The sequence below is a fragment of the Notechis scutatus genome, chromosome 4, assembly GCF_049901735.1.
Source record: "Notechis scutatus isolate UNSWTSFEM ecotype Mainland chromosome 4, rNotScu1.2, whole genome shotgun sequence".
Classification (NCBI taxonomy): domain Eukaryota; kingdom Metazoa; phylum Chordata; class Lepidosauria; order Squamata; family Elapidae; genus Notechis; species Notechis scutatus.
This window is the reverse complement of record NC_142012.1, coordinates 81,225,837-81,235,125: the sequence shown is the minus strand read 5'-3', so window position 1 is coordinate 81,235,125 and position 9,289 is coordinate 81,225,837. Positions and strand designations below refer to the sequence as shown.

The 9,289-nt window shown below is 43.5% G+C and overlaps 1 protein-coding gene across 1 annotated transcript in view; it reads right to left on the bottom strand.

The window, feature by feature from the left end:
- ANXA11 (annexin A11) overlaps positions 1 to 4,704 on the bottom strand; it is a 40,509-nt gene extending 35,805 nt beyond the window's left edge. Inside the window, exon 1 of the mRNA XM_026678382.2 lies at positions 4,343 to 4,704. The gene's annotated coding sequence lies outside the window, so the exon portion shown is untranslated. The remainder of the gene's footprint in view (positions 1 to 4,342) is intronic.
- Between the last annotated feature and the right edge of the window lie 4,585 nt (positions 4,705 to 9,289).

The following is a 9,289-nucleotide window of genomic DNA, read 5'->3' as shown; positions in this document are numbered from 1 at the left end:
ACTACCTGTAGTTAGTGGGACTCAACAGCAAAAGTTCATATTATTTAAAAAAACAAAAACAAATAGTGACCTTTGACTAACAGTAGAGACATTCAGTCTTTCTCTGGGAAGGTCATCCAGCTAAAGCAAGCAAAGGAAACCATTGATGACTTGTGAACTTCAACTCCCAGAATTCCTGAGCCATGCTGGGAGTTGAAGTCCACAAGTCATAAAGGGGCCATTTTTCCCCTCCCCTGAGCTGAAGGAACTGTAGTACTGACTTCTTGCCTTGGCCAACGCACAGAGGCCGTGAGCTATACAAAGGTTGTTTGCATAAGATTAAAATGCACCAGGAAATGTGTGCTTGAATTAATGAAGAGAAGGAAGAAGAAAAAAAAAAAGACAAGGAAATTAGACTCAGTAAATGCACTTTGTGTTCCAGTCCCGTTTTTCAAGAAGATATAAATTCCACTGCTACAAAACCTTTTGTTCAATGGGGGTCATGTTATCAGCTTGACTTGTGGACCATAAAAAGCCCCGGATCTCAGCTTGGCCATCTGTCTTCCAACAGACATGAGATAAATGAGAGATAAAAATACAGGTAGACCTCATTCGTTTAGGGACTGTTCCAAGTTACAATGTGATTCACTTCACAAGCGCAGCAAGATTCACTTCACAAAACGTTTCCCTGAGCACACATACATTTGGGGCTCCACTGTGGTCGTAAGTCAAGGGCCCCCTGTCATATCAAGCCGCCCCCCAATAACCTGGAGGAGATAAAAATAATACCAAGTCACCATAATCTGCATGCAATCTTTTTCACCCACCAAGGATTAGGAATACACTGTTTTCCTACGTTGACAGTTAGCTGTCCTTCCAAAGAGGCCGTCTCCAAAAATAGCCCTTGGATACAGCAGTTTCACTGGTATCTGGTGTGCAGGAAAATAACACGATAGGAGTGGGTGAGATCGTCCCTGAACTGGATTTATTGGCAACAAAACCAGCCGAAACAGGAAGGAGCCAAAGTCACAACATTATGAAGAACTGCCAGAAGATAGGCACAAAAGCAACTCTTTTGTTGGGGCTTCAATTCCAGAAAGAAAAAGAGGAATCAAACATACACAAACACACACAGATGTAGTAGACACACAAAACTGCAACAGTTGGAAAATTCCTCAGATTCTGAGAAATGTTTTAGGCCCCCACTGCATTTCTCCTGTTTGCCATTCATAAGCAACCTTGGCAGATCTCCAAAAACTTGCTGGGGTGATATTGTGATTGGTATTAGGATTGTATATTGAAACACTGAACAGCAAAATAATGAAGGATGAAACTTTAATATATACAGATGTGAAGAGTTAAATGAGGGAAATATGAATAATAAAGCAGGTGAAAGATGGAAAACAGAAAAGAAACATCTCTGACTTATTTATAATTGGATAAATAATAAATGCAGAGATTAGTATTTAACAATGAAAGAAGATTAACAAAATAAAAATACAGATCTATTGAAATATGTAAGAATAAACAATGTTAAACTCTTGGATTATATGTGAATATAGTATTAAATGCACAAAATGATAAATGTAAATAGTGTATTATGGTATAAATAAGAAAATAATAGTTATAATCATGATGAATAACATTATGTAGTCGAAAGAGATTATACTGTATGATAGTTTCAGTTAGGATGTATAGTATGATGTAAACAACAAAAAAAAAGAACTTGATATATAACCAGTACACAATGATGTTGTAAAATTGGAACTGTGATGAATATTAAGGAAAAATGTACAATAAAAATATTTTTAAAAAGAAAAGAAAAGAAACGTCTTTGAATACTATGGTGACATGAATAAAAGTTAGAATAGAAATAGATATAAGAGGGGAATAACAATATACATAGTTTAATATAACAAGATATATGTAATAATAAGAGGGAGATTTAGAAATTGAATGGCGGTAGTATGAGATACATTTAAACAATATGAAACAATGAAAATGAAATGTAATAACTGTGAGTAATAATGTTTTTTTGTACTAAAATGTATGATACCCAGGTATCACACTGTTCACCCAATGATATGTATAAGCAATATAAAATAAAAAACTTGACCAAAAAAGAAAAGAAAAGAAAAGAGGAAGATCTTGAAAAACTTAAGTATTGCTGGGATGGGAGACCACTAGGAAACCCCAGGCCTTTAGCCTCAAATTAGACCAAGAAGAAAGCTAACTGGCTTTTTGCTTTTTTATTGCAAAACGTAACCTGAAGATGATCAGATGATCACCAGGAGAAACTATGATTCAAAGACAACTTCATTTATTGCTTGAAAGTTCTACTACAGGATGTCCGATTTCCTAACAACTTACTCTGTGTGTGTGTGTATGTCTGTGTAATAAACATTTTGAATACAGTGTATTGTCAGGGCATACTATTTACAGAAAAAACAAAAAACGAACACAACAAAAATATTAATACATAGACTAATAATAATAGTGTAACACTGTAACAGAGTAGTTTAAACCAGATTTCTATTTGTATTAACTGTTTGTAAGTCTGTTGATTATATTGGCATATTCATAATTATAAACCATCTTTATATCTAATTCATACATAGCCTTACTCTTTCTTCATCTGATTTCTACCTCTTATCTCTAATCATTCGTAAAATCTGTTCCACATTAAATAGTATTCTGTGGCTTCTTTCTCCTTTATTTTTAATGTCAATCAACCAACTTCCTAGCACCAATTCAGTCTCAAAATTCTTGGCTTGCCAAAGAAGTAAGTCTGACCTACTCAATTAACAGATAATCAAGAGTTGGAAGGGACCTTGTAGGTCATCTAGTCCAACCCCTGCCCACTCAGATTGGGCTAAAATGAGATCTTGGCTACTTTACCCTCTTTTTCCCCCACTCCCACACACTACCTCAATTCAAATCCAGATTTTCCATGGGGGGGGGGGGGTCTCATTCTGAAACCTGGCATCTTTCTCAAGCCAAAGTTGGCTAGTTTTGTCTTTTTCCCACGTTGGGCAAACCCAACCATTTGGTGTCCGGTAAAAAAAAGAATGTTAAAAGAGAGAAGTAAATATTATGACTGGTGTGTTGAATAATTATTAGGTTAATATTATAGAATTAATACGTGGAAATATTATTAGGTTAAAGATTGCAGAATCAACATGAATTTAATTAGGAGGAGTTTGTAAGTTTGGTCGTTGGGTTCAGATGGAATGATTATATTAAAAATTAAAAAAATATTTAGACAAAAACTAAAATTTAAAAAAATAATAATGTTTGTGTTCTTGTTTAAAAACAACAACAACCGCCCAACAAGAAATGTCTTGGCAATCCACCAGCCCGAAAAAGGAGTTTATTCAGCACCCGACTTAAAAGTCCCGGGGCCGAAAGTTGAGCCTTCGAAGTCTTGGAGACGGCGGAGAGCTCTGGGGGCGCACGTTGACGACCCCGGCTGGGCAAAGGGCAGGAGTCCGGGACTCTTGCAACAAGGCAAACCGCGCAAGGCGAGACCTGCCCGGGAGAAGGCCGAGGCTCCGCGCCGCCTCTTCTCCGCCCAAGGCTCCCTCTTCTTCCGCTCGCCCGTCCTCCCCAACAGCCATGTTTTGCCTGAAGGCGCCTCCGGGGTTGGGGAGGGGAAGGGAGGGGCCGCTCGCGCTCCGGAGAGCCGCTCCCGACCCAAGCGGCGGGGGGGGGGGTGCGCTGTCCAGCGGCCTGGCCAGCCTGCCTGCTGCCTGCTTGTCTGTCTATCTGTCTTCTTGCCTTCCTTCCTTCCTTCCTTCCTTCCTCCCTGCCTGCCTGCCTGCCTGCCTTCCTCCCTGACTGTCTGTCTGTCTTGCCTTCTTTTCTGTCTGTCTTCTTGCCTTCCTTCTTTCCTCCCTGTCTGTCTGTCTGTGTTGCCCTCCTGACTGCTTGCCTTCCTTCCTGTCTGTCTGTCTTCTTGCCTTCCTTCTTTCCTCCCTGTCTGTCTGTCTCTCTTGCCCGCCTGACTGCTTGCCTTCCTTCCTTCCTTCCTGACTGTCTGTCTGACTGTCTTGCCTTCCTTCTTTCCTCCCTGTCTGTCTGTCTGTCCTGCTTGCCTGACTGCTTGCCTTCTTTCCTCCCTGTCTGTCTGTCTGTCTGTCTGTCTGTCTTGCTTGCCTGACTGCTTGCCTTCCTTCCTTCCTGCCTGTCTGTCTGTCTTGCTTGCTTGCCTGACTGCTTGCCTTCCTTCCTTCCTTCCTGTCTGTCTGTCTTCTTGCCTGCCTGCCAGTCTGTCTTGCCTTCCTTCCCGTCGGCCTGTCGGTCTGCCTGCCTTCCTGACAGCAGCCCCCCACACACACACACGCGCGATCCCGCCGCCCCTTACCTGGCCCAAGCGAGGCTCCAGCCGCGGGATCAAGGAATTGGAAGGAGGGCGGTCGGGGCAACGGGAACGGGACGCCTCTTCCCGGGCGGGCTCAGAGAGTTCTCGGAACGCAGCTCTTTTTTTTTTCCCCTTCCGGGACGAAAGCGAAGATCTGCGGGGCTCCGAGGCGGAGTCTGCCCGCCGCCTCCGCCTTCTTCTCAGCCTTGCCGGGAGCTCGGCCGCCCCCGCGCGCCCCTCTCGCTCCCTCCCTGCGCAAAGTCTCCGGCTGGGAAGGCTGCGCTTCGCAGCGGGGGGAGGAGGAGCTGAGCGGCCGGTCCGGGTCCCAGGCAGGATCCTCACCTGGCCGGTGGGCAGTTTTGAAGAAGAGAATGGACAAAGGGGGAAGGTTTCCTGCCTAACTGGGCGGGTTGGACTAGAAGACCTCTTAGGTCCCTCCCAACTGTGTTATTTCTCTTCTAGTTTAGTCCCGTCTTCAAAAACTTCCAAAATCTTCTTTTAATAAAAAATTATCCATTTAAAAAAAAACACCTGACTTGTAGACAACAACAATAACATTAATCATGGAATGATCTTAAACCTTCTCTCCCTGTTTTGAAAAAAAAAAAATGGGAAGGAGGCGTCTCCTTAGTGGGCAGCCACACACAATTTCTCATCAGCCCTCATCGAAAAGCAGGACTTAAAAATCAAACGGAAGAAGGACAGCCACTTCTCAAAAACGCCATAGGCTCTCCTGTTTGGGCAGGAGGGGGCTGGACTAGATGGCCTTCAAGGTCCCTTCCAACTCTGTGATTCTCTGTTACAAAGGAGGGAGGTTTTATGAAAATCTACAAATGACGGAGGTAGACCCGGTTCAGAATGAAGGATGAAGAGCAGCCTGAAATCTGGAGACTCGTTTTCAGGGACCAGCCAGCCATTCCGCTGTCTTATTTCTGTCTTGTTATTTCACTAGGCAGGACAAAAAGCAACGGGTGGAAACTAATCAAGGAGAGTGTCAGCTGGTGCTCCATTCAAAATCCAAGAAAGAAATACTTAGACTCTTTTAATTAGAGAAAAGATATCTTTTATTGGAAGTCAAGTGGTAGGAACAAGAGGATTCTGAATCTGAGAAAATAGGCGCGTAAATTGCATATACAAAGTAACGGCAATGTTCCCACCCCCAATAGTTCAAATGGTTCTTCCAATTAAAAGTTGTGAATATCATCATGTGGGCATCTCCAGGTGGTGATGAGGCTTCTGTCCGTTGACCTTGGCATAGTTTGATAAAAGTTTGCAGCTGTGCATAGAAGAGAGAGCTAAGCAAGGAATAGAAACCTAAGCAAGAAAATACTCTTCCCCCCACCCCCAGTTTATACAGTTCTAGTTTGTAACACCTCCAGCTCACTTCCCATACTTTCCCCGCCTCCTCCCCCCCACCCCCTTACTTATGACAGCCGAAAGATGCAAAGCAAAGGGAGAAAATCTTGAAGGCTGACAGAGAGAAGCAACCTAGAACTAAGGAGAAATTTTCCGGCAGAACAATTAACCAGTGGAACTTCTTGCCTTCAGAAGTTGTAAATGCTCCAACACTGGAGTTTTTTAAGATATGAGATTGGACAACCCTTTGTCTGAAATGGTATATCTCCTGTTTGCAAAGGGGACTGGACTAGAAGACCTCCAAGGTCCCTTCCAACTCTATTCTGTATTCTGTATTCTGCCTGGAGAGTCTAAGGTGTTCCCTTCTTTAAAAAAAAAAAAAATTTAGAGCCGTTAGCCCAATGCCTCCGTGGAGCCCTGATGGCAATCTCCACAACAGCCCAGTTAGGTCGGAGCAGATAAAACTGGCATTATACTGGTAAAGGTGGCATTATTTCGAGAGCCAGCCTGGAAATACAGGAATTTCCTGATAGTGAGAACCATGAACAGCTCTTGCCTCCTGGAGTTATGGGTGCTTCATCGCTGGACGTTTTCAAGGAAAGATTGGACAACCATTTGGTTGGGAATGCTATGCGGTCTCTCCTGTCTTGGGCAAGCAGGGGTTGGACTAGAAGACCTCCACGGCCCCTTCCAGTTCCAGCCCTAAGGATTCTATAATAGGATGCCTTTAAACAAAAAAAAAGTTTTATTGGATTTTTATTTTTAAATATATATCCAAGAGCAATACATGAACAGTGTGGCCTCTGGGTATAATCATTTTGATACAAACAGCCATAATGATGATGATGATGATGATGATGATGATGATGATGATTACATTACTCAAACTTATATAATCTTAGTATTGATATAGGATGCCTTCCTGATAGCGCACACCCTGGCGATACTCTGAGAAATGACAGAGTCAAGATCCTTCGGGTTCAGAGGAGGGTGATTGACAACCTCATGTACAGGCAACCCTTGACTGAGGATTACAGTTATATATGTCTTATATATAGCTCTCTCTCTCTCTCTCTCTCTCCTCCCTCCCTCCCTTTGTGTGTGTGTCTCTCTCTCCCTCTCTCTCTGTCTCTCTCTCTGTCTTTCTCTCTCCCTCTTCCTCTCTCTCCTCTCTCTCTCTCTCTCCCTCCCTTCCTCCCTTTGTGTGTGTGTCTCTCTCTCTCTCTCTCTCTCTCTCTCTCTCTCTCTCTCTCTTCCTCTCTCTTCCCTCTCTCTCTCTCTCTCTCTCTCTCCTCTTCCTCTCTCTCCCCCTCTCTCTCCGTCTCTCTCTCTCTCCCTCTCCTCTCTCTCCTCTCTCTCTCTCTCTGTATCTCTCTCTCTCCTCTTCTTCTCCCCCTCTCTCTCTCTCCTCTCTCTCTCCCTCTCTCCTCTCTCTCTCCTCTCTCTCTCTGTATCTCTCTCTCCCTCTTCCTCTCTCTCTCTCTGTGACTCCCTCTCCTCTCTCTCTCCCTCTTCCTCTCTCTCTCTCTGTGACTCCCTCTCCCTCTCTCTCCTCTCCCTCTGTCTCTCTCTGTGACTCCCCTTCTCTCCCTCTCCCTCTCCCTGTCTCCCTCTCTCTCTGTGTCTCCTCTCTCCTCCTTTCTCTCCCTCTCTCTCCCCCTTTCCCTCTCTCTCCCTCCCCTTCTCCCTCCCCTTCTCTCTCTCTCTCTCTGTTCATGTCCAACCCCACACAAGGAGCACTTTCTTCCCATAGGGTGACCACCCTATCAGTTTATAGCCTCCTTTATAAAATCCTACGGAGAAGTCACCAGCCAGGAAAAAAAAATACAAATGAATGTATCCTATGTATAGTTCCTTGAAACAGTAGTTCCTCTATTTAAATTCGGAGCTTAAATAGTCTGACCTGAAACCCACACTGTAAAACAGCTTCTAATTTTAGGAGCTTCCCAAATTTCCCCCCAAAGCAACACGCACTCTTTATTATTAGCAAACAGCGATTACATAAACATTCATGGGCTCGTGTGTCACTCTGTAATTGGAGCATATTTGCAAAGCAAAAGAGAAATTCCCCGCTAGAGAAATGCAACCAGGCCATGAAATGCAACCAGGCCATGAAATTTCATTTATAGGATAAAGGTAATGGATAGATTCTAGGGAATAAGGTGATTTCTTTTGGTTTTAATGTTACAATATCACCTGATGGATGGATTTTATTGATTATATTTCCATGGCTTTGTAATGTCATGATTTTCTGACCATCCCCCCATTTTAAAATTTGTTTATTAAATTTAGAGGCCAACCAACTTCGTAAGATGCTGGGCTATTGACAGCAGTAAAAGAAAGAACACAATATAAAGTTTACCATGTCCAGGAGAGTACAAATACATTCATATAGAACATTCCCAGGATTTTTAACAACCCCCAAAAAGCGGGGAGGCATAATAAACACACATTTTAAATGGAAGGTTTGCTTTTAAAAATGTAGGATTTGCTTCTTCTCTATTCTTACCCATCAAAGAAGAATTAATGCAACTTTGGTTCAAGCCAAGCTTCTGCTTTTGAGTGTTGATCAAATTAGCAGCAGTGACTAACAGTAAGTACAATTGATATAATTGGTGGTTTGTTTGTTTTTAATTGTTGATCTATATAACTCAATTTTCTACTGTAGTTTCTAATGACCTAATAGGTTTCCCTCTCCCGCCCTTATCTAAAGATACTTAGAGTAATTTTCCCAGAAGTCAGACTTGCCCTGACCCTCATAGCTTTTTGCAAATCCTTAAAGAACTGGTTTTGCCATCAAGCCTGGAGGCCTTATGAGGTTGGCGAGCCCATTTCCTGGTTGTGCCCATTAAGATGATTTATTAGCATTGTTAGATTGGTTGCTCGGCTGCTATTTGTGTTACTTAGAGGTCTTTTTATTGCTTTCTGTTCTTCGTTGTTAGCCGCCCAGAGCCATGTGTTTAAGACAGGGAGAAATCTAAATTTAAGAAATAAATAGAGCTGAATTAAAGCGTTCAATGTGCCAAAAATGCTTGCTTCGGAATGGTATGTCCTTGCAGTGGTCCAAGTCTACTCTGAAATGTCTTGGTACTCACTAAACCAGGGGTCAGCAACCTTAAACACTCAAAGAGCCATTTGGACCAGTGGTGGGATTCTAATTTTTTTTACTACCGGTTCTGTGGGCGTGGCTTGGTGGGTGTGCCAGGGGAAGGATACTGTAAAATCTCCAGTCAGAGGTGGTATTTGCTGGTTCTCCAAATTTCTCAAAATTTCCACTGCCGGATCTCCAGAACTGGTCAGAACCTGCTGAAGACCACCTCTGATTTGGACCCATTTCCCACAGAAAAGAAAACACCAGGAGCCACAAAACCTGGGTGGGTGCGGCCAACTCTACGTCACTCCCCCCCCAGTCACATGTTTTCTGTGGGAAATGGGTCTCTCCCTCCCTCCCTCTCATTTCTGTTTTTTGTGTTTTACCTTCTCAGGCTAGGCAAGGAGTAACTGGGAGGGGAGGGTGAGGGGCGGGGTCAGCCAGTGGTGGGATCACCCAACAGAGAGCCACAGCAGAGGGCCCAAAGAGCCACATGAGGCTCC